Here is a 27,106-nt window from a genome sequence, read left to right as displayed (position 1 = left end):
CCGCGGGGACTTCCGACGGGACCCGGTGCAATTTCCGCTTACACGAACGCACCGACGCACGCCTCTTTCGGACAATTCGTTCGTATGCGCATCGACCCGCCTCGACGGGTCCTATCTTTCGAGTGCCCGTAAATTCGAGGTCGGGACCCGGTTGCGAGTTATATTTTTATAAATAAAATTACTTCCATGGAGTATACTACGATAACCACTGAAATGCCTTCTGCTCAAGTGCAGCGGAAACAGATAAGAAAAATTAAAAAAAAAAAGGAGGGAAAAAGGGGTGCAACACGAGGACTTCCCAGGAGGTCACCCATCCTAGTACTACTCTCGCCCAAGCACGCTTAACTGCGGAGTTCTGATGGGATCCGGTGCATTAGTGCTGGTATGATCGCACCCGTTCATTCACCGTAGCAATTTGTTTACATGCGCAATGCCGCCCAAAAAAAAAAAAAAAAACCAGAGCATTCCAAAGCTCGTAAATTCGCAGCCGAGACCCCTATTTCGAGCCTTCTCCTTCCCGAATACCGTTTTTCACCCTCCCGGTATTGTCCGATTCACAAAAGAGTCCGCCGGCTTTAAAAGCCAGGTGAACTCGCAACAAAAAAGCGACAAAATATTTGAGAAATCCGCGCAACACTTGGAAATCAAGAGGCCATCCATGCCGGGCGCGCTTCCGCGGGGACTTCCGACGGGACCCGGTGCAATTTCCGCTTACACGAACGCACCGACGCACGCCTCTTTCGGACAATTCGTTCGTATGCGCATCGACCCGCCTCGACGGGTCCTATCTTTCGAGTGCCCGTAAATTCGAGGTCGGGACCCGGTTGCGAGTTATATTTTTATAAATAAAATTACTTCCATGGAGTATACTACGATAACCACTGAAATGCCTTCTGCTCAAGTGCAGCGGAAACAGATAAGGAAAATATAAAAAAAAAGGAGGGAAAAAGGGGTGCAACACGAGGACTTCCCAGGAGGTCACCCATCCTAGTACTACTCTCGCCCAAGCACGCTTCACTGCGGAGTTCTGATGGGATCCGGTGCATTAGTGCTGGTATGATCGCACCCGTTCATTCACCGTAGCAATTTGTTTACATGCGCAATGCCGCCCAAAAAAAAAAAAAAAAAAACCAGAGCATTCCAAAGCTCGTAAATTCGCAGCCGAGACCCCTATTTCGAGCCTTCTCCTTCCCGAATACCGTTTTTCACCCTCCCGGTATTGTCCGATTCACAAAAGAGTCCGCCGGCTTTAAAAGCCAGGTGAACTCGCAACAAAAAAGCGACAAAATATTTGAGAAATCCGCGCAACACTTGGAAATCAAGAGGCCATCCATGCCGGGCGCGCTTCCGCGGGGACTTCCGACGGGACCCGGTGCAATTTCCGCTTACACGAACGCACCGACGCACGCCTCTTTCGGACAATTCGTTCGTATGCGCATCGACCCGCCTCGACGGGTCCTATCTTTCGAGTGCCCGTAAATTCGAGGTCGGGACCCGGTTGCGAGTTATATTTTTATAAATAAAATTACTTCCATGGAGTATACTACGATAACCACTGAAATGCCTTCTGCTCAAGTGCAGCGGAAACAGATAAGGAAAATATAAAAAAAAAGGAGGGAAAAAGGGGTGCAACACGAGGACTTCCCAGGAGGTCACCCATCCTAGTACTACTCTCGCCCAAGCACGCTTAACTGCGGAGTTCTGATGGGATCCGGTGCATTAGTGCTGGTATGATCGCACCCGTTCATTCACCGTAGCAATTTGTTTACATGCGCAATGCCGCCCAAAAAAAAAAAAAAAAAAACCAGAGCATTCCAAAGCTCGTAAATTCGCAGCCGAGACCCCTATTTCGAGCCTTCTCCTTCCCGAATACCGTTTTTCACCCTCCCGGTATTGTCCGATTCACAAAAGAGTCCGCCGGCTTTAAAAGCCAGGTGAACTCGCAACAAAAAAGCGACAAAATATTTGAGAAATCCGCGCAACACTTGGAAATCAAGAGGCCATCCATGCCGGGCGCGCTTCCGCGGGGACTTCCGACGGGACCCGGTGCAATTTCCGCTTACACGAACGCACCGACGCACGCCTCTTTCGGACAATTCGTTCGTATGCGCATCGACCCGCCTCGACGGGTCCTATCTTTCGAGTGCCCGTAAATTCGAGGTCGGGACCCGGTTGCGAGTTATATTTTTATAAATAAAATTACTTCCATGGAGTATACTACGATAACCACTGAAATGCCTTCTGCTCAAGTGCAGCGGAAACAGATAAGAAAAATTAAAAAAAAAAAGGAGGGAAAAAGGGGTGCAACACGAGGACTTCCCAGGAGGTCACCCATCCTAGTACTACTCTCGCCCAAGCACGCTTAACTGCGGAGTTCTGATGGGATCCGGTGCATTAGTGCTGGTATGATCGCACCCGTTCATTCACCGTAGCAATTTGTTTACATGCGCAATGCCGCCCAAAAAAAAAAAAAAAACCAGAGCATTCCAAAGCTCGTAAATTCGCAGCCGAGACCCCTATTTCGAGCCTTCTCCTTCCCGAATACCGTTTTTCACCCTCCCGGTATTGTCCGATTCACAAAAGAGTCCGCCGGCTTTAAAAGCCAGGTGAACTCGCAACAAAAAAGCGACAAAATATTTGAGAAATCCGCGCAACACTTGGAAATCAAGAGGCCATCCATGCCGGGCGCGCTTCCGCGGGGACTTCCGACGGGACCCGGTGCAATTTCCGCTTACACGAACGCACCGACGCACGCCTCTTTCGGACAATTCGTTCGTATGCGCATCGACCCGCCTCGACGGGTCCTATCTTTCGAGTGCCCGTAAATTCGAGGTCGGGACCCGGTTGCGAGTTATATTTTTATAAATAAAATTACTTCCATGGAGTATACTACGATAACCACTGAAATGCCTTCTGCTCAAGTGCAGCGGAAACAGATAAGAAAAATTAAAAAAAAAAAGGAGGGAAAAAGGGGTGCAACACGAGGACTTCCCAGGAGGTCACCCATCCTAGTACTACTCTCGCCCAAGCACGCTTAACTGCGGAGTTCTGATGGGATCCGGTGCATTAGTGCTGGTATGATCGCACCCGTTCATTCACCGTAGCAATTTGTTTACATGCGCAATGCCGCCCAAAAAAAAAAAAAAAACCAGAGCATTCCAAAGCTCGTAAATTCGCAGCCGAGACCCCTATTTCGAGCCTTCTCCTTCCCAAATACCGTTTTTCACCCTCCCGGTATTGTCCGATTCACAAAAGAGTCCGCCGGCTTTAAAAGCCAGGTGAACTCGCAACAAAAAAGCGACAAAATATTTGAGAAATCCGCGCAACACTTGGAAATCAAGAGGCCATCCATGCCGGGCGCGCTTCCGCGGGGACTTCCGACGGGACCCGGTGCAATTTCCGCTTACACGAACGCACCGACGCACGCCTCTTTCGGACAATTCGTTCGTATGCGCATCGACCCGCCTCGACGGGTCCTATCTTTCGAGTGCCCGTAAATTCGAGGTCGGGACCCGGTTGCGAGTTATATTTTTATAAATAAAATTACTTCCATGGAGTATACTACGATAACCACTGAAATGCCTTCTGCTCAAGTGCAGCGGAAACAGATAAGAAAAATTAAAAAAAAAAAGGAGGGAAAAAGGGGTGCAACACGAGGACTTCCCAGGAGGTCACCCATCCTAGTACTACTCTCGCCCAAGCACGCTTAACTGCGGAGTTCTGATGGGATCCGGTGCATTAGTGCTGGTATGATCGCACCCGTTCATTCACCGTAGCAATTTGTTTACATGCGCAATGCCGCCCAAAAAAAAAAAAAAAAACCAGAGCATTCCAAAGCTCGTAAATTCGCAGCCGAGACCCCTATTTCGAGCCTTCTCCTTCCCAAATACCGTTTTTCACCCTCCCGGTATTGTCCGATTCACAAAAGAGTCCGCCGGCTTTAAAAGCCAGGTGAACTCGCAACAAAAAAGCGACAAAATATTTGAGAAATCCGCGCAACACTTGGAAATCAAGAGGCCATCCATGCCGGGCGCGCTTCCGCGGGGACTTCCGACGGGACCCGGTGCAATTTCCGCTTACACGAACGCACCGACGCACGCCTCTTTCGGACAATTCGTTCGTATGCGCATCGACCCGCCTCGACGGGTCCTATCTTTCGAGTGCCCGTAAATTCGAGGTCGGGACCCGGTTGCGAGTTATATTTTTATAAATAAAATTACTTCCATGGAGTATACTACGATAACCACTGAAATGCCTTCTGCTCAAGTGCAGCGGAAACAGATAAGAAAAATTAAAAAAAAAAGGAGGGAAAAAGGGGTGCAACACGAGGACTTCCCAGGAGGTCACCCATCCTAGTACTACTCTCGCCCAAGCACGCTTAACTGCGGAGTTCTGATGGGATCCGGTGCATTAGTGCTGGTATGATCGCACCCGTTCATTCACCGTAGCAATTTGTTTACATGCGCAATGCCGCCCAAAAAAAAAAAAAAAAAAACCAGAGCATTCCAAAGCTCGTAAATTCGCAGCCGAGACCCCTATTTCGAGCCTTCTCCTTCCCAAATACCGTTTTTCACCCTCCCGGTATTGTCCGATTCACAAAAGAGTCCGCCGGCTTTAAAAGCCAGGTGAACTCGCAACAAAAAAGCGACAAAATATTTGAGAAATCCGCGCAACACTTGGAAATCAAGAGGCCATCCATGCCGGGCGCGCTTCCGCGGGGACTTCCGACGGGACCCGGTGCAATTTCCGCTTACACGAACGCACCGACGCACGCCTCTTTCGGACAATTCGTTCGTATGCGCATCGACCCGCCTCGACGGGTCCTATCTTTCGAGTGCCCGTAAATTCGAGGTCGGGACCCGGTTGCGAGTTATATTTTTATAAATAAAATTACTTCCATGGAGTATACTACGATAACCACTGAAATGCCTTCTGCTCAAGTGCAGCGGAAACAGATAAGAAAAATTAAAAAAAAAAGGAGGGAAAAAGGGGTGCAACACGAGGACTTCCCAGGAGGTCACCCATCCTAGTACTACTCTCGCCCAAGCACGCTTAACTGCGGAGTTCTGATGGGATCCGGTGCATTAGTGCTGGTATGATCGCACCCGTTCATTCACCGTAGCAATTTGTTTACATGCGCAATGCCGCCCAAAAAAAAAAAAAAAAACCAGAGCATTCCAAAGCTCGTAAATTCGCAGCCGAGACCCCTATTTCGAGCCTTCTCCTTCCCAAATACCGTTTTTCACCCTCCCGGTATTGTCCGATTCACAAAAGAGTCCGCCGGCTTTAAAAGCCAGGTGAACTCGCAACAAAAAAGCGACAAAATATTTGAGAAATCCGCGCAACACTTGGAAATCAAGAGGCCATCCATGCCGGGCGCGCTTCCGCGGGGACTTCCGACGGGACCCGGTGCAATTTCCGCTTACACGAACGCACCGACGCACGCCTCTTTCGGACAATTCGTTCGTATGCGCATCGACCCGCCTCGACGGGTCCTATCTTTCGAGTGCCCGTAAATTCGAGGTCGGGACCCGGTTGCGAGTTATATTTTTATAAATAAAATTACTTCCATGGAGTATACTACGATAACCACTGAAATGCCTTCTGCTCAAGTGCAGCGGAAACAGATAAGAAAAATTAAAAAAAAAAAGGAGGGAAAAAGGGGTGCAACACGAGGACTTCCCAGGAGGTCACCCATCCTAGTACTACTCTCGCCCAAGCACGCTTAACTGCGGAGTTCTGATGGGATCCGGTGCATTAGTGCTGGTATGATCGCACCCGTTCATTCACCGTAGCAATTTGTTTACATGCGCAATGCCGCCCAAAAAAAAAAAAAAAACCAGAGCATTCCAAAGCTCGTAAATTCGCAGCCGAGACCCCTATTTCGAGCCTTCTCCTTCCCAAATACCGTTTTTCACCCTCCCGGTATTGTCCGATTCACAAAAGAGTCCGCCGGCTTTAAAAGCCAGGTGAACTCGCAACAAAAAAGCGACAAAATATTTGAGAAATCCGCGCAACACTTGGAAATCAAGAGGCCATCCATGCCGGGCGCGCTTCCGCGGGGACTTCCGACGGGACCCGGTGCAATTTCCGCTTACACGAACGCACCGACGCACGCCTCTTTCGGACAATTCGTTCGTATGCGCATCGACCCGCCTCGACGGGTCCTATCTTTCGAGTGCCCGTAAATTCGAGGTCGGGACCCGGTTGCGAGTTATATTTTTATAAATAAAATTACTTCCATGGAGTATACTACGATAACCACTGAAATGCCTTCTGCTCAAGTGCAGCGGAAACAGATAAGAAAAATTAAAAAAAAAAGGAGGGAAAAAGGGGTGCAACACGAGGACTTCCCAGGAGGTCACCCATCCTAGTACTACTCTCGCCCAAGCACGCTTAACTGCGGAGTTCTGATGGGATCCGGTGCATTAGTGCTGGTATGATCGCACCCGTTCATTCACCGTAGCAATTTGTTTACATGCGCAATGCCGCCCAAAAAAAAAAAAAAAAAAAACCAGAGCATTCCAAAGCTCGTAAATTCGCAGCCGAGACCCCTATTTCGAGCCTTCTCCTTCCCAAATACCGTTTTTCACCCTCCCGGTATTGTCCGATTCACAAAAGAGTCCGCCGGCTTTAAAAGCCAGGTGAACTCGCAACAAAAAAGCGACAAAATATTTGAGAAATCCGCGCAACGCTTGGAAATCAAGAGGCCATCCATGCCGGGCGCGCTTCCGCGGGGACTTCCGACGGGACCCGGTGCAATTTCCGCTTACACGAACGCACCGACGCACGCCTCTTTCGGACAATTCGTTCGTATGCGCATCGACCCGCCTCGACGGGTCCTATCTTTCGAGTGCCCGTAAATTCGAGGTCGGGACCCGGTTGCGAGTTATATTTTTATAAATAAAATTACTTCCATGGAGTATACTACGATAACCACTGAAATGCCTTCTGCTCAAGTGCAGCGGAAACAGATAAGAAAAATTAAAAAAAAAAGGAGGGAAAAAGGGGTGCAACACGAGGACTTCCCAGGAGGTCACCCATCCTAGTACTACTCTCGCCCAAGCACGCTTAACTGCGGAGTTCTGATGGGATCCGGTGCATTAGTGCTGGTATGATCGCACCCGTTCATTCACCGTAGCAATTTGTTTACATGCGCAATGCCGCCCAAAAAAAAAAAAAAAAACCAGAGCATTCCAAAGCTCGTAAATTCGCAGCCGAGACCCCTATTTCGAGCCTTCTCCTTCCCGAATACCGTTTTTCACCCTCCCGGTATTGTCCGATTCACAAAAGAGTCCGCCGGCTTTAAAAGCCAGGTGAACTCGCAACAAAAAAGCGACAAAATATTTGAGAAATCCGCGCAACACTTGGAAATCAAGAGGCCATCCATGCCGGGCGCGCTTCCGCGGGGACTTCCGACGGGACCCGGTGCAATTTCCGCTTACACGAACGCACCGACGCACGCCTCTTTCGGACAATTCGTTCGTATGCGCATCGACCCGCCTCGACGGGTCCTATCTTTCGAGTGCCCGTAAATTCGAGGTCGGGACCCGGTTGCGAGTTATATTTTTATAAATAAAATTACTTCCATGGAGTATACTACGATAACCACTGAAATGCCTTCTGCTCAAGTGCAGCGGAAACAGATAAGAAAAATTAAAAAAAAAGGAGGGAAAAAGGGGTGCAACACGAGGACTTCCCAGGAGGTCACCCATCCTAGTACTACTCTCGCCCAAGCACGCTTAACTGCGGAGTTCTGATGGGATCCGGTGCATTAGTGCTGGTATGATCGCACCCGTTCATTCACCGTAGCAATTTGTTTACATGCGCAATGCCGCCCAAAAAAAAAAAAAAAAACCAGAGCATTCCAAAGCTCGTAAATTCGCAGCCGAGACCCCTATTTCGAGCCTTCTCCTTCCCGAATACCGTTTTTCACCCTCCCGGTATTGTCCGATTCACAAAAGAGTCCGCCGGCTTTAAAAGCCAGGTGAACTCGCAACAAAAAAGCGACAAAATATTTGAGAAATCCGCGCAACACTTGGAAATCAAGAGGCCATCCATGCCGGGCGCGCTTCCGCGGGGACTTCCGACGGGACCCGGTGCAATTTCCGCTTACACGAACGCACCGACGCACGCCTCTTTCGGACAATTCGTTCGTATGCGCATCGACCCGCCTCGACGGGTCCTATCTTTCGAGTGCCCGTAAATTCGAGGTCGGGACCCGGTTGCGAGTTATATTTTTATAAATAAAATTACTTCCATGGAGTATACTACGATAACCACTGAAATGCCTTCTGCTCAAGTGCAGCGGAAACAGATAAGAAAAATTAAAAAAAAAAGGAGGGAAAAAGGGGTGCAACACGAGGACTTCCCAGGAGGTCACCCATCCTAGTACTACTCTCGCCCAAGCACGCTTAACTGCGGAGTTCTGATGGGATCCGGTGCATTAGTGCTGGTATGATCGCACCCGTTCATTCACCGTAGCAATTTGTTTACATGCGCAATGCCGCCCAAAAAAAAAAAAAAAACCAGAGCATTCCAAAGCTCGTAAATTCGCAGCCGAGACCCCTATTTCGAGCCTTCTCCTTCCCGAATACCGTTTTTCACCCTCCCGGTATTGTCCGATTCACAAAAGAGTCCGCCGGCTTTAAAAGCCAGGTGAACTCGCAACAAAAAAGCGACAAAATATTTGAGAAATCCGCGCAACACTTGGAAATCAAGAGGCCATCCATGCCGGGCGCGCTTCCGCGGGGACTTCCGACGGGACCCGGTGCAATTTCCGCTTACACGAACGCACCGACGCACGCCTCTTTCGGACAATTCGTTCGTATGCGCATCGACCCGCCTCGACGGGTCCTATCTTTCGAGTGCCCGTAAATTCGAGGTCGGGACCCGGTTGCGAGTTATATTTTTATAAATAAAATTACTTCCATGGAGTATACTACGATAACCACTGAAATGCCTTCTGCTCAAGTGCAGCGGAAACAGATAAGAAAAATTAAAAAAAAAAAGGAGGGAAAAAGGGGTGCAACACGAGGACTTCCCAGGAGGTCACCCATCCTAGTACTACTCTCGCCCAAGCACGCTTAACTGCGGAGTTCTGATGGGATCCGGTGCATTAGTGCTGGTATGATCGCACCCGTTCATTCACCGTAGCAATTTGTTTACATGCGCAATGCCGCCCAAAAAAAAAAAAAAAACCAGAGCATTCCAAAGCTCGTAAATTCGCAGCCGAGACCCCTATTTCGAGCCTTCTCCTTCCCGAATACCGTTTTTCACCCTCCCGGTATTGTCCGATTCACAAAAGAGTCCGCCGGCTTTAAAAGCCAGGTGAACTCGCAACAAAAAAGCGACAAAATATTTGAGAAATCCGCGCAACACTTGGAAATCAAGAGGCCATCCATGCCGGGCGCGCTTCCGCGGGGACTTCCGACGGGACCCGGTGCAATTTCCGCTTACACGAACGCACCGACGCACGCCTCTTTCGGACAATTCGTTCGTATGCGCATCGACCCGCCTCGACGGGTCCTATCTTTCGAGTGCCCGTAAATTCGAGGTCGGGACCCGGTTGCGAGTTATATTTTTATAAATAAAATTACTTCCATGGAGTATACTACGATAACCACTGAAATGCCTTCTGCTCAAGTGCAGCGGAAACAGATAAGAAAAATTAAAAAAAAAAAGGAGGGAAAAAGGGGTGCAACACGAGGACTTCCCAGGAGGTCACCCATCCTAGTACTACTCTCGCCCAAGCACGCTTAACTGCGGAGTTCTGATGGGATCCGGTGCATTAGTGCTGGTATGATCGCACCCGTTCATTCACCGTAGCAATTTGTTTACATGCGCAATGCCGCCCAAAAAAAAAAAAAAAAACCAGAGCATTCCAAAGCTCGTAAATTCGCAGCCGAGACCCCTATTTCGAGCCTTCTCCTTCCCGAATACCGTTTTTCACCCTCCCGGTATTGTCCGATTCACAAAAGAGTCCGCCGGCTTTAAAAGCCAGGTGAACTCGCAACAAAAAAGCGACAAAATATTTGAGAAATCCGCGCAACACTTGGAAATCAAGAGGCCATCCATGCCGGGCGCGCTTCCGCGGGGACTTCCGACGGGACCCGGTGCAATTTCCGCTTACACGAACGCACCGACGCACGCCTCTTTCGGACAATTCGTTCGTATGCGCATCGACCCGCCTCGACGGGTCCTATCTTTCGAGTGCCCGTAAATTCGAGGTCGGGACCCGGTTGCGAGTTATATTTTTATAAATAAAATTACTTCCATGGAGTATACTACGATAACCACTGAAATGCCTTCTGCTCAAGTGCAGCGGAAACAGATAAGAAAAATTAAAAAAAAAAAGGAGGGAAAAAGGGGTGCAACACGAGGACTTCCCAGGAGGTCACCCATCCTAGTACTACTCTCGCCCAAGCACGCTTAACTGCGGAGTTCTGATGGGATCCGGTGCATTAGTGCTGGTATGATCGCACCCGTTCATTCACCGTAGCAATTTGTTTACATGCGCAATGCCGCCCAAAAAAAAAAAAAAAACCAGAGCATTCCAAAGCTCGTAAATTCGCAGCCGAGACCCCTATTTCGAGCCTTCTCCTTCCCAAATACCGTTTTTCACCCTCCCGGTATTGTCCGATTCACAAAAGAGTCCGCCGGCTTTAAAAGCCAGGTGAACTCGCAACAAAAAAGCGACAAAATATATGAGAAATCCGCGCAACACTTGGAAATCAAGAGGCCATCCATGCCGGGCGCGCTTCCGCGGGGACTTCCGACGGGACCCGGTGCAATTTCCGCTTACACGAACGCACCGACGCACGCCTCTTTCGGACAATTCGTTCGTATGCGCATCGACCCGCCTCGACGGGTCCTATCTTTCGAGTGCCCGTAAATTCGAGGTCGGGACCCGGTTGCGAGTTATATTTTTATAAATAAAATTACTTCCATGGAGTATACTACGATAACCACTGAAATGCCTTCTGCTCAAGTGCAGCGGAAACAGATAAGAAAAATTAAAAAAAAAAAGGAGGGAAAAAGGGGTGCAACACGAGGACTTCCCAGGAGGTCACCCATCCTAGTACTACTCTCGCCCAAGCACGCTTAACTGCGGAGTTCTGATGGGATCCGGTGCATTAGTGCTGGTATGATCGCACCCGTTCATTCACCGTAGCAATTTGTTTACATGCGCAATGCCGCCCAAAAAAAAAAAAAAAACCAGAGCATTCCAAAGCTCGTAAATTCGCAGCCGAGACCCCTATTTCGAGCCTTCTCCTTCCCAAATACCGTTTTTCACCCTCCCGGTATTGTCCGATTCACAAAAGAGTCCGCCGGCTTTAAAAGCCAGGTGAACTCGCAACAAAAAAGCGACAAAATATTTGAGAAATCCGCGCAACACTTGGAAATCAAGAGGCCATCCATGCCGGGCGCGCTTCCGCGGGGACTTCCGACGGGACCCGGTGCAATTTCCGCTTACACGAACGCACCGACGCACGCCTCTTTCGGACAATTCGTTCGTATGCGCATCGACCCGCCTCGACGGGTCCTATCTTTCGAGTGCCCGTAAATTCGAGGTCGGGACCCGGTTGCGAGTTATATTTTTATAAATAAAATTACTTCCATGGAGTATACTACGATAACCACTGAAATGCCTTCTGCTCAAGTGCAGCGGAAACAGATAAGAAAAATTAAAAAAAAAAGGAGGGAAAAAGGGGTGCAACACGAGGACTTCCCAGGAGGTCACCCATCCTAGTACTACTCTCGCCCAAGCACGCTTAACTGCGGAGTTCTGATGGGATCCGGTGCATTAGTGCTGGTATGATCGCACCCGTTCATTCACCGTAGCAATTTGTTTACATGCGCAATGCCGCCCAAAAAAAAAAAAAAAACCAGAGCATTCCAAAGCTCGTAAATTCGCAGCCGAGACCCCTATTTCGAGCCTTCTCCTTCCCGAATACCGTTTTTCACCCTCCCGGTATTGTCCGATTCACAAAAGAGTCCGCCGGCTTTAAAAGCCAGGTGAACTCGCAACAAAAAAGCGACAAAATATTTGAGAAATCCGCGCAACACTTGGAAATCAAGAGGCCATCCATGCCGGGCGCGCTTCCGCGGGGACTTCCGACGGGACCCGGTGCAATTTCCGCTTACACGAACGCACCGACGCACGCCTCTTTCGGACAATTCGTTCGTATGCGCATCGACCCGCCTCGACGGGTCCTATCTTTCGAGTGCCCGTAAATTCGAGGTCGGGACCCGGTTGCGAGTTATATTTTTATAAATAAAATTACTTCCATGGAGTATACTACGATAACCACTGAAATGCCTTCTGCTCAAGTGCAGCGGAAACAGATAAGAAAAATTAAAAAAAAAAGGAGGGAAAAAGGGGTGCAACACGAGGACTTCCCAGGAGGTCACCCATCCTAGTACTACTCTCGCCCAAGCACGCTTAACTGCGGAGTTCTGATGGGATCCGGTGCATTAGTGCTGGTATGATCGCACCCGTTCATTCACCGTAGCAATTTGTTTACATGCGCAATGCCGCCCAAAAAAAAAAAAAAAACCAGAGCATTCCAAAGCTCGTAAATTCGCAGCCGAGACCCCTATTTCGAGCCTTCTCCTTCCCGAATACCCTTTTTCACCCTCCCGGTATTGTCCGATTCACAAAAGAGTCCGCCGGCTTTAAAAGCCAGGTGAACTCGCAACAAAAAAGCGACAAAATATTTGAGAAATCCGCGCAACACTTGGAAATCAAGAGGCCATCCATGCCGGGCGCGCTTCCGCGGGGACTTCCGACGGGACCCGGTGCAATTTCCGCTTACACGAACGCACCGACGCACGCCTCTTTCGGACAATTCGTTCGTATGCGCATCGACCCGCCTCGACGGGTCCTATCTTTCGAGTGCCCGTAAATTCGAGGTCGGGACCCGGTTGCGAGTTATATTTTTATAAATAAAATTACTTCCATGGAGTATACTACGATAACCACTGAAATGCCTTCTGCTCAAGTGCAGCGGAAACAGATAAGAAAAATTAAAAAAAAAAAAGGAGGGAAAAAGGGGTGCAACACGAGGACTTCCCAGGAGGTCACCCATCCTAGTACTACTCTCGCCCAAGCACGCTTAACTGCGGAGTTCTGATGGGATCCGGTGCATTAGTGCTGGTATGATCGCACCCGTTCATTCACCGTAGCAATTTGTTTACATGCGCAATGCCGCCCAAAAAAAAAAAAAAAACCAGAGCATTCCAAAGCTCGTAAATTCGCAGCCGAGACCCCTATTTCGAGCCTTCTCCTTCCCGAATACCGTTTTTCACCCTCCCGGTATTGTCCGATTCACAAAAGAGTCCGCCGGCTTTAAAAGCCAGGTGAACTCGCAACAAAAAAGCGACAAAATATTTGAGAAATCCGCGCAACACTTGGAAATCAAGAGGCCATCCATGCCGGGCGCGCTTCCGCGGGGACTTCCGACGGGACCCGGTGCAATTTCCGCTTACACGAACGCACCGACGCACGCCTCTTTCGGACAATTCGTTCGTATGCGCATCGACCCGCCTCGACGGGTCCTATCTTTCGAGTGCCCGTAAATTCGAGGTCGGGACCCGGTTGCGAGTTATATTTTTATAAATAAAATTACTTCCATGGAGTATACTACGATAACCACTGAAATGCCTTCTGCTCAAGTGCAGCGGAAACAGATAAGAAAAATTAAAAAAAAAAAGGAGGGAAAAAGGGGTGCAACACGAGGACTTCCCAGGAGGTCACCCATCCTAGTACTACTCTCGCCCAAGCACGCTTAACTGCGGAGTTCTGATGGGATCCGGTGCATTAGTGCTGGTATGATCGCACCCGTTCATTCACCGTAGCAATTTGTTTACATGCGCAATGCCGCCCAAAAAAAAAAAAAAAAACCAGAGCATTCCAAAGCTCGTAAATTCGCAGCCGAGACCCCTATTTCGAGCCTTCTCCTTCCCGAATACCGTTTTTCACCCTCCCGGTATTGTCCGATTCACAAAAGAGTCCGCCGGCTTTAAAAGCCAGGTGAACTCGCAACAAAAAAGCGACAAAATATATGAGAAATCCGCGCAACACTTGGAAATCAAGAGGCCATCCATGCCGGGCGCGCTTCCGCGGGGACTTCCGACGGGACCCGGTGCAATTTCCGCTTACACGAACGCACCGACGCACGCCTCTTTCGGACAATTCGTTCGTATGCGCATCGACCCGCCTCGACGGGTCCTATCTTTCGAGTGCCCGTAAATTCGAGGTCGGGACCCGGTTGCGAGTTATATTTTTATAAATAAAATTACTTCCATGGAGTATACTACGATAACCACTGAAATGCCTTCTGCTCAAGTGCAGCGGAAACAGATAAGAAAAATTAAAAAAAAAAAGGAGGGAAAAAGGGGTGCAACACGAGGACTTCCCAGGAGGTCACCCATCCTAGTACTACTCTCGCCCAAGCACGCTTAACTGCGGAGTTCTGATGGGATCCGGTGCATTAGTGCTGGTATGATCGCACCCGTTCATTCACCGTAGCAATTTGTTTACATGCGCAATGCCGCCCAAAAAAAAAAAAAAAACCAGAGCATTCCAAAGCTCGTAAATTCGCAGCCGAGACCCCTATTTCGAGCCTTCTCCTTCCCAAATACCGTTTTTCACCCTCCCGGTATTGTCCGATTCACAAAAGAGTCCGCCGGCTTTAAAAGCCAGGTGAACTCGCAACAAAAAAGCGACAAAATATTTGAGAAATCCGCGCAACACTTGGAAATCAAGAGGCCATCCATGCCGGGCGCGCTTCCGCGGGGACTTCCGACGGGACCCGGTGCAATTTCCGCTTACACGAACGCACCGACGCACGCCTCTTTCGGACAATTCGTTCGTATGCGCATCGACCCGCCTCGACGGGTCCTATCTTTCGAGTGCCCGTAAATTCGAGGTCGGGACCCGGTTGCGAGTTATATTTTTATAAATAAAATTACTTCCATGGAGTATACTACGATAACCACTGAAATGCCTTCTGCTCAAGTGCAGCGGAAACAGATAAGAAAAATTAAAAAAAAAAAGGAGGGAAAAAGGGGTGCAACACGAGGACTTCCCAGGAGGTCACCCATCCTAGTACTACTCTCGCCCAAGCACGCTTAACTGCGGAGTTCTGATGGGATCCGGTGCATTAGTGCTGGTATGATCGCACCCGTTCATTCACCGTAGCAATTTGTTTACATGCGCAATGCCGCCCAAAAAAAAAAAAAAAACCAGAGCATTCCAAAGCTCGTAAATTCGCAGCCGAGACCCCTATTTCGAGCCTTCTCCTTCCCGAATACCGTTTTTCACCCTCCTGGTATTGTCCGATTCACAAAAGAGTCCGCCGGCTTTAAAAGCCAGGTGAACTCGCAACAAAAAAGCGACAAAATATATGAGAAATCCGCGCAACACTTGGAAATCAAGAGGCCATCCATGCCGGGCGCGCTTCCGCGGGGACTTCCGACGGGACCCGGTGCAATTTCCGCTTACACGAACGCACCGACGCACGCCTCTTTCGGACAATTCGTTCGTATGCGCATCGACCCGCCTCGACGGGTCCTATCTTTCGAGTTCCCGTAAATTCGAGGTCGGGACCCGGTTGCGAGTTATATTTTTATAAATAAAATTACTTCCATGGAGTATACTACGATAACCACTGAAATGCCTTCTGCTCAAGTGCAGCGGAAACAGATAAGAAAAATTAAAAAAAAAAAGGAGGGAAAAAGGGGTGCAACACGAGGACTTCCCAGGAGGTCACCCATCCTAGTACTACTCTCGCCCAAGCACGCTTAACTGCGGAGTTCTGATGGGATCCGGTGCATTAGTGCTGGTATGATCGCACCCGTTCATTCACCGTAGCAATTTGTTTACATGCGCAATGCCGCCCAAAAAAAAAAAAAAAACCAGAGCATTCCAAAGCTCGTAAATTCGCAGCCGAGACCCCTATTTCGAGCCTTCTCCTTCCCAAATACCGTTTTTCACCCTCCCGGTATTGTCCGATTCACAAAAGAGTCCGCCGGCTTTAAAAGCCAGGTGAACTCGCAACAAAAAAGCGACAAAATATTTGAGAAATCCGCGCAACACTTGGAAATCAAGAGGCCATCCATGCCGGGCGCGCTTCCGCGGGGACTTCCGACGGGACCCGGTGCAATTTCCGCTTACACGAACGCACCGACGCACGCCTCTTTCGGACAATTCGTTCGTATGCGCATCGACCCGCCTCGACGGGTCCTATCTTTCGAGTGCCCGTAAATTCGAGGTCGGGACCCGGTTGCGAGTTATATTTTTATAAATAAAATTACTTCCATGGAGTATACTACGATAACCACTGAAATGCCTTCTGCTCAAGTGCAGCGGAAACAGATAAGAAAAATTAAAAAAAAAAGGAGGGAAAAAGGGGTGCAACACGAGGACTTCCCAGGAGGTCACCCATCCTAGTACTACTCTCGCCCAAGCACGCTTAACTGCGGAGTTCTGATGGGATCCGGTGCATTAGTGCTGGTATGATCGCACCCGTTCATTCACCGTAGCAATTTGTTTACATGCGCAATGCCGCCCAAAAAAAAAAAAAAACCAGAGCATTCCAAAGCTCGTAAATTCGCAGCCGAGACCCCTATTTCGAGCCTTCTCCTTCCCGAATACCGTTTTTCACCCTCCCGGTATTGTCCGATTCACAAAAGAGTCCGCCGGCTTTAAAAGCCAGGTGAACTCGCAACAAAAAAGCGACAAAATATTTGAGAAATCCGCGCAACACTTGGAAATCAAGAGGCCATCCATGCCGGGCGCGCTTCCGCGGGGACTTCCGACGGGACCCGGTGCAATTTCCGCTTACACGAACGCACCGACGCACGCCTCTTTCGGACAATTCGTTCGTATGCGCATCGACCCGCCTCGACGGGTCCTATCTTTCGAGTGCCCGTAAATTCGAGGTCGGGACCCGGTTGCGAGTTATATTTTTATAAATAAAATTACTTCCATGGAGTATACTACGATAACCACTGAAATGCCTTCTGCTCAAGTGCAGCGGAAACAGATAAGAAAAATTAAAAAAAAAAAGGAGGGAAAAAGGGGTGCAACACGAGGACTTCCCAGGAGGTCACCCATCCTAGTACTACTCTCGCCCAAGCACGCTTAACTGCGGAGTTCTGATGGGATCCGGTGCATTAGTGCTGGTATGATCGCACCCGTTCATTCACCGTAGCAATTTGTTTACATGCGCAATGCCGCCCAAAAAAAAAAAAAAAACCAGAGCATTCCAAAGCTCGTAAATTCGCAGCCGAGACCCCTATTTCGAGCCTTCTCCTTCCCGAATACCGTTTTTCACCCTCCCGGTATTGTCCGATTCACAAAAGAGTCCGCCGGCTTTAAAAGCCAGGTGAACTCGCAACAAAAAAGCGACAAAATATTTGAGAAATCCGCGCAACACTTGGAAATCAAGAGGCCATCCATGCCGGGCGCGCTTCCGCGGGGACTTCCGACGGGACCCGGTGCAATTTCCGCTTACACGAACGCACCGACGCACGCCTCTTTCGGACAATTCGTTCGTATGCGCATCGACCCGCCTCGACGGGTCCTATCTTTCGAGTGCCCGTAAATTCGAGGTCGGGACCCGGTTGCGAGTTATATTTTTATAAATAAAATTACTTCCATGGAGTATACTACGATAACCACTGAAATGCCTTCTGCTCAAGTGCAGCGGAAACAGATAAGAAAAATTAAAAAAAAAAAGGAGGGAAAAAGGGGTGCAACACGAGGACTTCCCAGGAGGTCACCCATCCTAGTACTACTCTCGCCCAAGCACGCTTAACTGCGGAGTTCTGATGGGATCCGGTGCATTAGTGCTGGTATGATCGCACCCGTTCATTCACCGTAGCAATTTGTTTACATGCGCAATGCCGCCCAAAAAAAAAAAAAAAAACCAGAGCATTCCAAAGCTCGTAAATTCGCAGCCGAGACCCCTATTTCGAGCCTTCTCCTTCCCGAATACCGTTTTTCACCCTCCCGGTATTGTCCGATTCACAAAAGAGTCCGCCGGCTTTAAAAGCCAGGTGAACTCGCAACAAAAAAGCGACAAAATATATGAGAAATCCGCGCAACACTTGGAAATCAAGAGGCCATCCATGCCGGGCGCGCTTCCGCGGGGACTTCCGACGGGACCCGGTGCAATTTCCGCTTACACGAACGCACCGACGCACGCCTCTTTCGGACAATTCGTTCGTATGCGCATCGACCCGCCTCGACGGGTCCTATCTTTCGAGTGCCCGTAAATTCGAGGTCGGGACCCGGTTGCGAGTTATATTTTTATAAATAAAATTACTTCCATGGAGTATACTACGATAACCACTGAAATGCCTTCTGCTCAAGTGCAGCGGAAACAGATAAGAAAAATTAAAAAAAAAAAGGAGGGAAAAAGGGGTGCAACACGAGGACTTCCCAGGAGGTCACCCATCCTAGTACTACTCTCGCCCAAGCACGCTTAACTGCGGAGTTCTGATGGGATCCGGTGCATTAGTGCTGGTATGATCGCACCCGTTCATTCACCGTAGCAATTTGTTTACATGCGCAATGCCGCCCAAAAAAAAAAAAAAAAACCAGAGCATTCCAAAGCTCGTAAATTCGCAGCCGAGACCCCTATTTCGAGCCTTCTCCTTCCCAAATACCGTTTTTCACCCTCCCGGTATTGTCCGATTCACAAAAGAGTCCGCCGGCTTTAAAAGCCAGGTGAACTCGCAACAAAAAAGCGACAAAATATTTGAGAAATCCGCGCAACACTTGGAAATCAAGAGGCCATCCATGCCGGGCGCGCTTCCGCGGGGACTTCCGACGGGACCCGGTGCAATTTCCGCTTACACGAACGCACCGACGCACGCCTCTTTCGGACAATTCGTTCGTATGCGCATCGACCCGCCTCGACGGGTCCTATCTTTCGAGTGCCCGTAAATTCGAGGTCGGGACCCGGTTGCGAGTTATATTTTTATAAATAAAATTACTTCCATGGAGTATACTACGATAACCACTGAAATGCCTTCTGCTCAAGTGCAGCGGAAACAGATAAGAAAAATTAAAAAAAAAAAGGAGGGAAAAAGGGGTGCAACACGAGGACTTCCCAGGAGGTCACCCATCCTAGTACTACTCTCGCCCAAGCACGCTTAACTGCGGAGTTCTGATGGGATCCGGTGCATTAGTGCTGGTATGATCGCACCCGTTCATTCACCGTAGCAATTTGTTTACATGCGCAATGCCGCCCAAAAAAAAAAAAAAAACCAGAGCATTCCAAAGCTCGTAAATTCGCAGCCGAGACCCCTATTTCGAGCCTTCTCCTTCCCGAATACCGTTTTTCACCCTCCCGGTATTGTCCGATTCACAAAAGAGTCCGCCGGCTTTAAAAGCCAGGTGAACTCGCAACAAAAAAGCGACAAAATATATGAGAAATCCGCGCAACACTTGGAAATCAAGAGGCCATCCATGCCGGGCGCGCTTCCGCGGGGACTTCCGACGGGACCCGGTGCAATTTCCGCTTACACGAACGCACCGACGCACGCCTCTTTCGGACAATTCGTTCGTATGCGCATCGACCCGCCTCGACGGGTCCTATCTTTCGAGTGCCCGTAAATTCGAGGTCGGGACCCGGTTGCGAGTTATATTTTTATAAATAAAATTACTTCCATGGAGTATACTACGATAACCACTGAAATGCCTTCTGCTCAAGTGCAGCGGAAACAGATAAGAAAAATTAAAAAAAAAAAGGAGGGAAAAAGGGGTGCAACACGAGGACTTCCCAGGAGGTCACCCATCCTAGTACTACTCTCGCCCAAGCACGCTTAACTGCGGAGTTCTGATGGGATCCGGTGCATTAGTGCTGGTATGATCGCACCCGTTCATTCACCGTAGCAATTTGTTTACATGCGCAATGCCGCCCAAAAAAAAAAAAAAAACCAGAGCATTCCAAAGCTCGTAAATTCGCAGCCGAGACCCCTATTTCGAGCCTTCTCCTTCCCGAATACCGTTTTTCACCCTCCCGGTATTGTCCGATTCACAAAAGAGTCCGCCGGCTTTAAAAGCCAGGTGAACTCGCAACAAAAAAGCGACAAAATATTTGAGAAATCCGCGCAACACTTGGAAATCAAGAGGCCATCCATGCCGGGCGCGCTTCCGCGGGGACTTCCGACGGGACCCGGTGCAATTTCCGCTTACACGAACGCACCGACGCACGCCTCTTTCGGACAATTCGTTCGTATGCGCATCGACCCGCCTCGACGGGTCCTATCTTTCGAGTGCCCGTAAATTCGAGGTCGGGACCCGGTTGCGAGTTATATTTTTATAAATAAAATTACTTCCATGGAGTATACTACGATAACCACTGAAATGCCTTCTGCTCAAGTGCAGCGGAAACAGATAAGAAAAATTAAAAAAAAAAAGGAGGGAAAAAGGGGTGCAACACGAGGACTTCCCAGGAGGTCACCCATCCTAGTACTACTCTCGCCCAAGCACGCTTAACTGCGGAGTTCTGATGGGATCCGGTGCATTAGTGCTGGTATGATCGCACCCGTTCATTCACCGTAGCAATTTGTTTACATGCGCAATGCCGCCCAAAAAAAAAAAAAAAACCAGAGCATTCCAAAGCTCGTAAATTCGCAGCCGAGACCCCTATTTCGAGCCTTCTCCTTCCCGAATACCGTTTTTCACCCTCCCGGTATTGTCCGATTCACAAAAGAGTCCGCCGGCTTTAAAAGCCAGGTGAACTCGCAACAAAAAAGCGACAAAATATATGAGAAATCCGCGCAACACTTGGAAATCAAGAGGCCATCCATGCCGGGCGCGCTTCCGCGGGGACTTCCGACGGGACCCGGTGCAATTTCCGCTTACACGAACGCACCGACGCACGCCTCTTTCGGACAATTCGTTCGTATGCGCATCGACCCGCCTCGACGGGTCCTATCTTTCGAGTGCCCGTAAATTCGAGGTCGGGACCCGGTTGCGAGTTATATTTTTATAAATAAAATTACTTCCATGGAGTATACTACGATAACCACTGAAATGCCTTCTGCTCAAGTGCAGCGGAAACAGATAAGAAAAATTAAAAAAAAAAAGGAGGGAAAAAGGGGTGCAACACGAGGACTTCCCAGGAGGTCACCCATCCTAGTACTACTCTCGCCCAAGCACGCTTAACTGCGGAGTTCTGATGGGATCCGGTGCATTAGTGCTGGTATGATCGCACCCGTTCATTCACCGTAGCAATTTGTTTACATGCGCAATGCCGCCCAAAAAAAAAAAAAAAACCAGAGCATTCCAAAGCTCGTAAATTCGCAGCCGAGACCCCTATTTCGAGCCTTCTCCTTCCCGAATACCGTTTTTCACCCTCCCGGTATTGTCCGATTCACAAAAGAGTCCGCCGGCTTTAAAAGCCAGGTGAACTCGCAACAAAAAAGCGACAAAATATTTGAGAAATCCGCGCAACACTTGGAAATCAAGAGGCCATCCATGCCGGGCGCGCTTCCGCGGGGACTTCCGACGGGACCCGGTGCAATTTCCGCTTACACGAACGCACCGACGCACGCCTCTTTCGGACAATTCGTTCGTATGCGCATCGACCCGCCTCGACGGGTCCTATCTTTCGAGTGCCCGTAAATTCGAGGTCGGGACCCGGTTGCGAGTTATATTTTTATAAATAAAATTACTTCCATGGAGTATACTACGATAACCACTGAAATGCCTTCTGCTCAAGTGCAGCGGAAACAGATAAGAAAAATTAAAAAAAAAAAGGAGGGAAAAAGGGGTGCAACACGAGGACTTCCCAGGAGGTCACCCATCCTAGTACTACTCTCGCCCAAGCACGCTTAACTGCGGAGTTCTGATGGGATCCGGTGCATTAGTGCTGGTATGATCGCACCCGTTCATTCACCGTAGCAATTTGTTTACATGCGCAATGCCGCCCAAAAAAAAAAAAAAAACCAGAGCATTCCAAAGCTCGTAAATTCGCAGCCGAGACCCCTATTTCGAGCCTTCTCCTTCCCGAATACCGTTTTTCACCCTCCCGGTATTGTCCGATTCACAAAAGAGTCCGCCGGCTTTAAAAGCCAGGTGAACTCGCAACAAAAAAGCGACAAAATATATGAGAAATCCGCGCAACACTTGGAAATCAAGAGGCCATCCATGCCGGGCGCGCTTCCGCGGGGACTTCCGACGGGACCCGGTGCAATTTCCGCTTACACGAACGCACCGACGCACGCCTCTTTCGGACAATTCGTTCGTATGCGCATCGACCCGCCTCGACGGGTCCTATCTTTCGAGTGCCCGTAAATTCGAGGTCGGGACCCGGTTGCGAGTTATATTTTTATAAATAAAATTACTTCCATGGAGTATACTACGATAACCACTGAAATGCCTTCTGCTCAAGTGCAGCGGAAACAGATAAGAAAAATTAAAAAAAAAAAGGAGGGAAAAAGGGGTGCAACACGAGGACTTCCCAGGAGGTCACCCATCCTAGTACTACTCTCGCCCAAGCACGCTTAACTGCGGAGTTCTGATGGGATCCGGTGCATTAGTGCTGGTATGATCGCACCCGTTCATTCACCGTAGCAATTTGTTTACATGCGCAATGCCGCCCAAAAAAAAAAAAAAAACCAGAGCATTCCAAAGCTCGTAAATTCGCAGCCGAGACCCCTATTTCGAGCCTTCTCCTTCCCAAATACCGTTTTTCACCCTCCCGGTATTGTCCGATTCACAAAAGAGTCCGCCGGCTTTAAAAGCCAGGTGAACTCGCAACAAAAAAGCGACAAAATATTTGAGAAATCCGCGCAACACTTGGAAATCAAGAGGCCATCCATGCCGGGCGCGCTTCCGCGGGGACTTCCGACGGGACCCGGTGCAATTTCCGCTTACACGAACGCACCGACGCACGCCTCTTTCGGACAATTCGTTCGTATGCGCATCGACCCGCCTCGACGGGTCCTATCTTTCGAGTGCCCGTAAATTCGAGGTCGGGACCCGGTTGCGAGTTATATTTTTATAAATAAAATTACTTCCATGGAGTATACTACGATAACCACTGAAATGCCTTCTGCTCAAGTGCAGCGGAAACAGATAAGAAAAATTAAAAAAAAAAGGAGGGAAAAAGGGGTGCAACACGAGGACTTCCCAGGAGGTCACCCATCCTAGTACTACTCTCGCCCAAGCACGCTTAACTGCGGAGTTCTGATGGGATCCGGTGCATTAGTGCTGGTATGATCGCACCCGTTCATTCACCGTAGCAATTTGTTTACATGCGCAATGCCGCCCAAAAAAAAAAAAAAAACCAGAGCATTCCAAAGCTCGTAAATTCGCAGCCGAGACCCCTATTTCGAGCCTTCTCCTTCCCGAATACCGTTTTTCACCCTCCCGGTATTGTCCGATTCACAAAAGAGTCCGCCGGCTTTAAAAGCCAGGTGAACTCGCAACAAAAAAGCGACAAAATATTTGAGAAATCCGCGCAACACTTGGAAATCAAGAGGCCATCCATGCCGGGCGCGCTTCCGCGGGGACTTCCGACGGGACCCGGTGCAATTTCCGCTTACACGAACGCACCGACGCACGCCTCTTTCGGACAATTCGTTCGTATGCGCATCGACCCGCCTCGACGGGTCCTATCTTTCGAGTGCCCGTAAATTCGAGGTCGGGACCCGGTTGCGAGTTATATTTTTATAAATAAAATTACTTCCATGGAGTATACTACGATAACCACTGAAATGCCTTCTGCTCAAGTGCAGCGGAAACAGATAAGAAAAATTAAAAAAAAAAGGAGGGAAAAAGGGGTGCAACACGAGGACTTCCCAGGAGGTCACCCATCCTAGTACTACTCTCGCCCAAGCACGCTTAACTGCGGAGTTCTGATGGGATCCGGTGCATTAGTGCTGGTATGATCGCACCCGTTCATTCACCGTAGCAATTTGTTTACATGCGCAATGCCGCCCAAAAAAAAAAAAAAACCAGAGCATTCCAAAGCTCGTAAATTCGCAGCCGAGACCCCTATTTCGAGCCTTCTCTTTCCCGAATACCGTTTTTCACCCTCCCGGTATTGTCCGATTCACAAAAGAGTCCGCCGGCTTTAAAAGCCAGGTGAACTCGCAACAAAAAAGCGACAAAATATTTGAGAAATCCGCGCAACACTTGGAAATCAAGAGGCCATCCATGCCGGGCGCGCTTCCGCGGGGACTTCCGACGGGACCCGGTGCAATTTCCGCTTACACGAACGCACCGACGCACGCCTCTTTCGGACAATTCGTTCGTATGCGCATCGACCCGCCTCGACGGGTCCTATCTTTCGAGTGCCCGTAAATTCGAGGTCGGGACCCGGTTGCGAGTTATATTTTTATAAATAAAATTACTTCCATGGAGTATACTACGATAACCACTGAAATGCCTTCTGCTCAAGTGCAGCGGAAACAGATAAGAAAAATTAAAAAAAAAAGGAGGGAAAAAGGGGTGCAACACGAGGACTTCCCAGGAGGTCACCCATCCTAGTACTACTCTCGCCCAAGCACGCTTAACTGCGGAGTTCTGATGGGATCCGGTGCATTAGTGCTGGTATGATCGCACCCGTTCATTCACCGTAGCAATTTGTTTACATGCGCAATGCCGCCCAAAAAAAAAAAAAAAACCAGAGCATTCCAAAGCTCGTAAATTCGCAGCCGAGACCCCTATTTCGAGCCTTCTCCTTCCCGAATACCGTTTTTCACCCTCCCGGTATTGTCCGATTCACAAAAGAGTCCGCCGGCTTTAAAAGCCAGGTGAACTCGCAACAAAAAAGCGACAAAATATTTGAGAAATCCGCGCAACACTTGGAAATCAAGAGGCCATCCATGCCGGGCGCGCTTCCGCGGGGACTTCCGACGGGACCCGGTGCAATTTCCGCTTACACGAACGCACCGACGCACGCCTCTTTCGGACAATTCGTTCGTATGCGCATCGACCCGCCTCGACGGGTCCTATCTTTCGAGTGCCCGTAAATTCGAGGTCGGGACCCGGTTGCGAGTTATATTTTTATAAATAAAATTACTTCCATGGAGTATACTACGATAACCACTGAAATGCCTTCTGCTCAAGTGCAGCGGAAACAGATAAGAAAAATTAAAAAAAAAAGGAGGGAAAAAGGGGTGCAACACGAGGACTTCCCAGGAGGTCACCCATCCTAGTACTACTCTCGCCCAAGCACGCTTAACTGCGGAGTTCTGATGGGATCCGGTGCATTAGTGCTGGTATGATCGCACCCGTTCATTCACCGTAGCAATTTGTTTACATGCGCAATGCCGCCCAAAAAAAAAAAAAACCAGAGCATTCCAAAGCTCGTAAATTCGCAGCCGAGACCCCTATTTCGAGCCTTCTCCTTCCCGAATACCCTTTTTCACCCTCCCGGTATTGTCCGATTCACAAAAGAGTCCGCCGGCTTTAAAAGCCAGGTGAACTCGCAACAAAAAAGCGACAAAATATTTGAGAAATCCGCGCAACACTTGGAAATCAAGAGGCCATCCATGCCGGGCGCGCTTCCGCGGGGACTTCCGACGGGACCCGGTGCAATTTCCGCTTACACGAACGCACCGACGCACGCCTCTTTCGGACAATTCGTTCGTATGCGCATCGACCCGCCTCGACGGGTCCTATCTTTCGAGTGCCCGTAAATTCGAGGTCGGGACCCGGTTGCGAGTTATATTTTTATAAATAAAATTACTTCCATGGAGTATACTACGATAACCACTGAAATGCCTTCTGCTCAAGTGCAGCGGAAACAGATAAGAAAAATTAAAAAAAAAAAGGAGGGAAAAAGGGGTGCAACACGAGGACTTCCCAGGAGGTCACCCATCCTAGTACTACTCTCGCCCAAGCACGCTTAACTGCGGAGTTCTGATGGGATCCGGTGCATTAGTGCTGGTATGATCGCACCCGTTCATTCACCGTAGCAATTTGTTTACATGCGCAATGCCGCCCAAAAAAAAAAAAAAAACCAGAGCATTCCAAAGCTCGTAAATTCGCAGCCGAGACCCCTATTTCGAGCCTTCTCCTTCCCAAATACCGTTTTTCACCCTCCCGGTATTGTCCGATTCACAAAAGAGTCCGCCGGCTTTAAAAGCCAGGTGAACTCGCAACAAAAAAGCGACAAAATATTTGAGAAATCCGCGCAACACTTGGAAATCAAGAGGCCATCCATGCCGGGCGCGCTTCCGCGGGGACTTCCGACGGGACCCGGTGCAATTTCCGCTTACACGAACGCACCGACGCACGCCTCTTTCGGACAATTCGTTCGTATGCGCATCGACCCGCCTCGACGGGTCCTATCTTTCGAGTGCCCGTAAATTCGAGGTCGGGACCCGGTTGCGAGTTATATTTTTATAAATAAAATTACTTCCATGGAGTATACTACGATAACCACTGAAATGCCTTCTGCTCAAGTGCAGCGGAAACAGATAAGAAAAATTAAAAAAAAAAAGGAGGGAAAAAGGGGTGCAACACGAGGACTTCCCAGGAGGTCACCCATCCTAGTACTACTCTCGCCCAAGCACGCTTAACTGCGGAGTTCTGATGGGATCCGGTGCATTAGTGCTGGTATGATCGCACCCGTTCATTCACCGTAGCAATTTGTTTACATGCGCAATGCCGCCCAAAAAAAAAAAAAAAACCAGAGCATTCCAAAGCTCGTAAATTCGCAGCCGAGACCCCTATTTCGAGCCTTCTCCTTCCCAAATACCGTTTTTCACCCTCCCGGTATTGTCCGATTCACAAAAGAGTCCGCCGGCTTTAAAAGCCAGGTGAACTCGCAACAAAAAAGCGACAAAATATTTGAGAAATCCGCGCAACACTTGGAAATCAAGAGGCCATCCATGCCGGGCGCGCTTCCGCGGGGACTTCCGACGGGACCCGGTGCAATTTCCGCTTACACGAACGCACCGACGCACGCCTCTTTCGGACAATTCGTTCGTATGCGCATCGACCCGCCTCGACGGGTCCTATCTTTCGAGTGCCCGTAAATTCGAGGTCGGGACCCGGTTGCGAGTTATATTTTTATAAATAAAATTACTTCCATGGAGTATACTACGATAACCACTGAAATGCCTTCTG

At 49.2% G+C, this 27,106-nt stretch overlaps 40 non-coding genes across 40 annotated transcripts; all 40 read right to left on the bottom strand.

Annotated features, from left to right (window-relative positions):
• Positions 1–277: 277 nt before the first annotated feature.
• LOC130819014 (5S ribosomal RNA) lies at positions 278–396 on the bottom strand. The gene has a single exon (XR_009044068.1). It is a non-coding gene; the product is annotated as a 5S ribosomal RNA (ribosomal RNA).
• A 553-nt stretch (positions 397–949) lies between these two features.
• LOC130819488 (5S ribosomal RNA) lies at positions 950–1,068 on the bottom strand. Its single transcript, XR_009044524.1, has one exon. It is a non-coding gene; the product is annotated as a 5S ribosomal RNA (ribosomal RNA).
• A 555-nt stretch (positions 1,069–1,623) lies between these two features.
• Positions 1,624–1,742, bottom strand: LOC130819013 (5S ribosomal RNA). The gene has a single exon (XR_009044067.1). It is a non-coding gene; the product is annotated as a 5S ribosomal RNA (ribosomal RNA).
• Positions 1,743–2,298: 556 nt separating this feature from the next.
• On the bottom strand, positions 2,299–2,417 carry LOC130819012 (5S ribosomal RNA). The gene has a single exon (XR_009044066.1). It is a non-coding gene; the product is annotated as a 5S ribosomal RNA (ribosomal RNA).
• A 553-nt stretch (positions 2,418–2,970) lies between these two features.
• On the bottom strand, positions 2,971–3,089 carry LOC130819011 (5S ribosomal RNA). Its single transcript, XR_009044065.1, has one exon. It is a non-coding gene; the product is annotated as a 5S ribosomal RNA (ribosomal RNA).
• Positions 3,090–3,642: 553 nt separating this feature from the next.
• Positions 3,643–3,761, bottom strand: LOC130819009 (5S ribosomal RNA). Its single transcript, XR_009044063.1, has one exon. It is a non-coding gene; the product is annotated as a 5S ribosomal RNA (ribosomal RNA).
• A 553-nt stretch (positions 3,762–4,314) lies between these two features.
• Positions 4,315–4,433, bottom strand: LOC130819008 (5S ribosomal RNA). Its single transcript, XR_009044062.1, has one exon. It is a non-coding gene; the product is annotated as a 5S ribosomal RNA (ribosomal RNA).
• A 555-nt stretch (positions 4,434–4,988) lies between these two features.
• On the bottom strand, positions 4,989–5,107 carry LOC130819007 (5S ribosomal RNA). Its single transcript, XR_009044061.1, has one exon. It is a non-coding gene; the product is annotated as a 5S ribosomal RNA (ribosomal RNA).
• A 554-nt stretch (positions 5,108–5,661) lies between these two features.
• On the bottom strand, positions 5,662–5,780 carry LOC130819006 (5S ribosomal RNA). The gene has a single exon (XR_009044060.1). It is a non-coding gene; the product is annotated as a 5S ribosomal RNA (ribosomal RNA).
• Positions 5,781–6,332: 552 nt separating this feature from the next.
• LOC130819005 (5S ribosomal RNA) lies at positions 6,333–6,451 on the bottom strand. The gene has a single exon (XR_009044059.1). It is a non-coding gene; the product is annotated as a 5S ribosomal RNA (ribosomal RNA).
• A 556-nt stretch (positions 6,452–7,007) lies between these two features.
• On the bottom strand, positions 7,008–7,126 carry LOC130819004 (5S ribosomal RNA). Its single transcript, XR_009044058.1, has one exon. It is a non-coding gene; the product is annotated as a 5S ribosomal RNA (ribosomal RNA).
• A 552-nt stretch (positions 7,127–7,678) lies between these two features.
• Positions 7,679–7,797, bottom strand: LOC130819003 (5S ribosomal RNA). The gene has a single exon (XR_009044057.1). It is a non-coding gene; the product is annotated as a 5S ribosomal RNA (ribosomal RNA).
• A 553-nt stretch (positions 7,798–8,350) lies between these two features.
• LOC130819002 (5S ribosomal RNA) lies at positions 8,351–8,469 on the bottom strand. The gene has a single exon (XR_009044056.1). It is a non-coding gene; the product is annotated as a 5S ribosomal RNA (ribosomal RNA).
• Positions 8,470–9,022: 553 nt separating this feature from the next.
• On the bottom strand, positions 9,023–9,141 carry LOC130819001 (5S ribosomal RNA). Its single transcript, XR_009044055.1, has one exon. It is a non-coding gene; the product is annotated as a 5S ribosomal RNA (ribosomal RNA).
• Positions 9,142–9,694: 553 nt separating this feature from the next.
• Positions 9,695–9,813, bottom strand: LOC130819000 (5S ribosomal RNA). The gene has a single exon (XR_009044054.1). It is a non-coding gene; the product is annotated as a 5S ribosomal RNA (ribosomal RNA).
• A 554-nt stretch (positions 9,814–10,367) lies between these two features.
• Positions 10,368–10,486, bottom strand: LOC130818997 (5S ribosomal RNA). Its single transcript, XR_009044052.1, has one exon. It is a non-coding gene; the product is annotated as a 5S ribosomal RNA (ribosomal RNA).
• A 553-nt stretch (positions 10,487–11,039) lies between these two features.
• LOC130818996 (5S ribosomal RNA) lies at positions 11,040–11,158 on the bottom strand. Its single transcript, XR_009044051.1, has one exon. It is a non-coding gene; the product is annotated as a 5S ribosomal RNA (ribosomal RNA).
• A 552-nt stretch (positions 11,159–11,710) lies between these two features.
• Positions 11,711–11,829, bottom strand: LOC130818995 (5S ribosomal RNA). Its single transcript, XR_009044050.1, has one exon. It is a non-coding gene; the product is annotated as a 5S ribosomal RNA (ribosomal RNA).
• Positions 11,830–12,381: 552 nt separating this feature from the next.
• Positions 12,382–12,500, bottom strand: LOC130818994 (5S ribosomal RNA). Its single transcript, XR_009044049.1, has one exon. It is a non-coding gene; the product is annotated as a 5S ribosomal RNA (ribosomal RNA).
• Positions 12,501–13,054: 554 nt separating this feature from the next.
• On the bottom strand, positions 13,055–13,173 carry LOC130818993 (5S ribosomal RNA). The gene has a single exon (XR_009044048.1). It is a non-coding gene; the product is annotated as a 5S ribosomal RNA (ribosomal RNA).
• Positions 13,174–13,726: 553 nt separating this feature from the next.
• LOC130820090 (5S ribosomal RNA) lies at positions 13,727–13,845 on the bottom strand. The gene has a single exon (XR_009045113.1). It is a non-coding gene; the product is annotated as a 5S ribosomal RNA (ribosomal RNA).
• Positions 13,846–14,399: 554 nt separating this feature from the next.
• LOC130820089 (5S ribosomal RNA) lies at positions 14,400–14,518 on the bottom strand. Its single transcript, XR_009045112.1, has one exon. It is a non-coding gene; the product is annotated as a 5S ribosomal RNA (ribosomal RNA).
• Positions 14,519–15,071: 553 nt separating this feature from the next.
• Positions 15,072–15,190, bottom strand: LOC130820087 (5S ribosomal RNA). The gene has a single exon (XR_009045111.1). It is a non-coding gene; the product is annotated as a 5S ribosomal RNA (ribosomal RNA).
• Positions 15,191–15,743: 553 nt separating this feature from the next.
• On the bottom strand, positions 15,744–15,862 carry LOC130820086 (5S ribosomal RNA). Its single transcript, XR_009045110.1, has one exon. It is a non-coding gene; the product is annotated as a 5S ribosomal RNA (ribosomal RNA).
• A 552-nt stretch (positions 15,863–16,414) lies between these two features.
• On the bottom strand, positions 16,415–16,533 carry LOC130820085 (5S ribosomal RNA). The gene has a single exon (XR_009045109.1). It is a non-coding gene; the product is annotated as a 5S ribosomal RNA (ribosomal RNA).
• A 552-nt stretch (positions 16,534–17,085) lies between these two features.
• Positions 17,086–17,204, bottom strand: LOC130820083 (5S ribosomal RNA). Its single transcript, XR_009045107.1, has one exon. It is a non-coding gene; the product is annotated as a 5S ribosomal RNA (ribosomal RNA).
• A 553-nt stretch (positions 17,205–17,757) lies between these two features.
• Positions 17,758–17,876, bottom strand: LOC130820082 (5S ribosomal RNA). The gene has a single exon (XR_009045106.1). It is a non-coding gene; the product is annotated as a 5S ribosomal RNA (ribosomal RNA).
• Positions 17,877–18,430: 554 nt separating this feature from the next.
• On the bottom strand, positions 18,431–18,549 carry LOC130820081 (5S ribosomal RNA). The gene has a single exon (XR_009045105.1). It is a non-coding gene; the product is annotated as a 5S ribosomal RNA (ribosomal RNA).
• Positions 18,550–19,103: 554 nt separating this feature from the next.
• On the bottom strand, positions 19,104–19,222 carry LOC130820080 (5S ribosomal RNA). Its single transcript, XR_009045104.1, has one exon. It is a non-coding gene; the product is annotated as a 5S ribosomal RNA (ribosomal RNA).
• Positions 19,223–19,775: 553 nt separating this feature from the next.
• LOC130820079 (5S ribosomal RNA) lies at positions 19,776–19,894 on the bottom strand. The gene has a single exon (XR_009045103.1). It is a non-coding gene; the product is annotated as a 5S ribosomal RNA (ribosomal RNA).
• Positions 19,895–20,447: 553 nt separating this feature from the next.
• LOC130820078 (5S ribosomal RNA) lies at positions 20,448–20,566 on the bottom strand. The gene has a single exon (XR_009045102.1). It is a non-coding gene; the product is annotated as a 5S ribosomal RNA (ribosomal RNA).
• Positions 20,567–21,119: 553 nt separating this feature from the next.
• On the bottom strand, positions 21,120–21,238 carry LOC130820077 (5S ribosomal RNA). The gene has a single exon (XR_009045101.1). It is a non-coding gene; the product is annotated as a 5S ribosomal RNA (ribosomal RNA).
• Positions 21,239–21,791: 553 nt separating this feature from the next.
• On the bottom strand, positions 21,792–21,910 carry LOC130820076 (5S ribosomal RNA). The gene has a single exon (XR_009045100.1). It is a non-coding gene; the product is annotated as a 5S ribosomal RNA (ribosomal RNA).
• A 553-nt stretch (positions 21,911–22,463) lies between these two features.
• Positions 22,464–22,582, bottom strand: LOC130820075 (5S ribosomal RNA). The gene has a single exon (XR_009045099.1). It is a non-coding gene; the product is annotated as a 5S ribosomal RNA (ribosomal RNA).
• A 552-nt stretch (positions 22,583–23,134) lies between these two features.
• Positions 23,135–23,253, bottom strand: LOC130820074 (5S ribosomal RNA). The gene has a single exon (XR_009045098.1). It is a non-coding gene; the product is annotated as a 5S ribosomal RNA (ribosomal RNA).
• Positions 23,254–23,805: 552 nt separating this feature from the next.
• On the bottom strand, positions 23,806–23,924 carry LOC130820071 (5S ribosomal RNA). The gene has a single exon (XR_009045096.1). It is a non-coding gene; the product is annotated as a 5S ribosomal RNA (ribosomal RNA).
• A 551-nt stretch (positions 23,925–24,475) lies between these two features.
• On the bottom strand, positions 24,476–24,594 carry LOC130820070 (5S ribosomal RNA). The gene has a single exon (XR_009045095.1). It is a non-coding gene; the product is annotated as a 5S ribosomal RNA (ribosomal RNA).
• A 552-nt stretch (positions 24,595–25,146) lies between these two features.
• LOC130820069 (5S ribosomal RNA) lies at positions 25,147–25,265 on the bottom strand. Its single transcript, XR_009045094.1, has one exon. It is a non-coding gene; the product is annotated as a 5S ribosomal RNA (ribosomal RNA).
• A 551-nt stretch (positions 25,266–25,816) lies between these two features.
• On the bottom strand, positions 25,817–25,935 carry LOC130820068 (5S ribosomal RNA). Its single transcript, XR_009045093.1, has one exon. It is a non-coding gene; the product is annotated as a 5S ribosomal RNA (ribosomal RNA).
• A 553-nt stretch (positions 25,936–26,488) lies between these two features.
• Positions 26,489–26,607, bottom strand: LOC130820067 (5S ribosomal RNA). The gene has a single exon (XR_009045092.1). It is a non-coding gene; the product is annotated as a 5S ribosomal RNA (ribosomal RNA).
• Between the last annotated feature and the right edge of the window lie 499 nt (positions 26,608–27,106).

The sequence above is a fragment of the Amaranthus tricolor genome, chromosome 7 (assembly GCF_026212465.1).
Source record: "Amaranthus tricolor cultivar Red isolate AtriRed21 chromosome 7, ASM2621246v1, whole genome shotgun sequence".
Lineage (NCBI taxonomy): Eukaryota > Viridiplantae > Streptophyta > Magnoliopsida > Caryophyllales > Amaranthaceae > Amaranthus > Amaranthus tricolor.
Note: the sequence above shows the minus strand (reverse complement) of the source record. Positions and strands in the feature narration are given on the sequence as shown.